A 1,138-nucleotide genomic window follows, 5' to 3' on the forward strand; every position below is an offset into this window, starting at 1 on the left:
TTATACAATTAGTAATTAAAAATAAAAATGTTATTTTCATTAGAAAATTATGATTCAGTGTCTGTTACATACGGTTCCATTTGTTGATAAAATCGAATGGAAGTAAAATCAAACAAAGGTTCATATTAGCAATATCTCAACCAAGTAGCTTAACACTACGCAGCTGACAACTGTGTTGTTAATAAATTTCCAATCCTTTTTATTAAACAGTGATCAGAAATCTTCCAGTCATCAAAGGCGATTTTTTCAAGTCTATTTTTTTTAGAACCACGCCATACAGCTTTAGGAAACTGATATCCTGGCACTGACCTTCAAATTCTGTAAGTGTTAAGAAAACAGAAGAGGTCCCGTCTGTAAGTTCGCCTTGTGAGTGCCGATCATTGTGATAACAATCGACATTTTGGCTGCCTGTAGGACTAATATGGTGTGCAGGTAGTAGCAGAATGAGTTTCAGGCGTTATAGGAGCAGCTGAACACTCGACCTGCTTGCAGAATAAAAGACATATGACTTTGCTAATGCCTGAGATCTTGACTGCCCTGCAGTACCACCATGCTGTGCGGTTTGTATCGGAATATGTTTTAGGCATTATAGAAACAGTCGATCATGGCTGAGGAGAAACATATAAGCTGACCTAATGCCTGAAATCTCATGTGCCCTGCAGGACCGGCATGTTGTATGGGCTGCATCCAAAAGAATTCTACTCATTATACGAATGACTGGGCATGGCTACAGTTGTTAGGATTCATGAAGATCCACCTAACACATTGTCATTTTTCTCAGATGTAGTCTGCACCTCAACAACTAATTTATCTTATTCTTCAGACAATTCTCATAACAGGTAAATATAGGAACAGGTATCTCCCCTGCATGTGGGATAGGGCATTAAGCAGATCAGGATACATCCATTTAATCTAGTTATTTTTATTGATGCTCTTTACGTTCACTGAACAAACATAACGGTCATCAAAGTGGTTTCTCTGTTCTCAGCTTACCATCGGCAACACTTATCGCATCCATTTTCGTTTGCCGTTTCAACAGAGTCACAAAGATTTTGTGCATGTCTTTGCTACAAATTGAGATTCCAAGTCTCATCTTTTCTAGAAGATTTACTTTGAAGCAGGCGAAACACCCTTATTA

The sequence above is a fragment of the Schistocerca piceifrons genome, chromosome 9 (genome assembly GCF_021461385.2).
Source record: "Schistocerca piceifrons isolate TAMUIC-IGC-003096 chromosome 9, iqSchPice1.1, whole genome shotgun sequence".
Lineage (NCBI taxonomy): Eukaryota > Metazoa > Arthropoda > Insecta > Orthoptera > Acrididae > Schistocerca > Schistocerca piceifrons.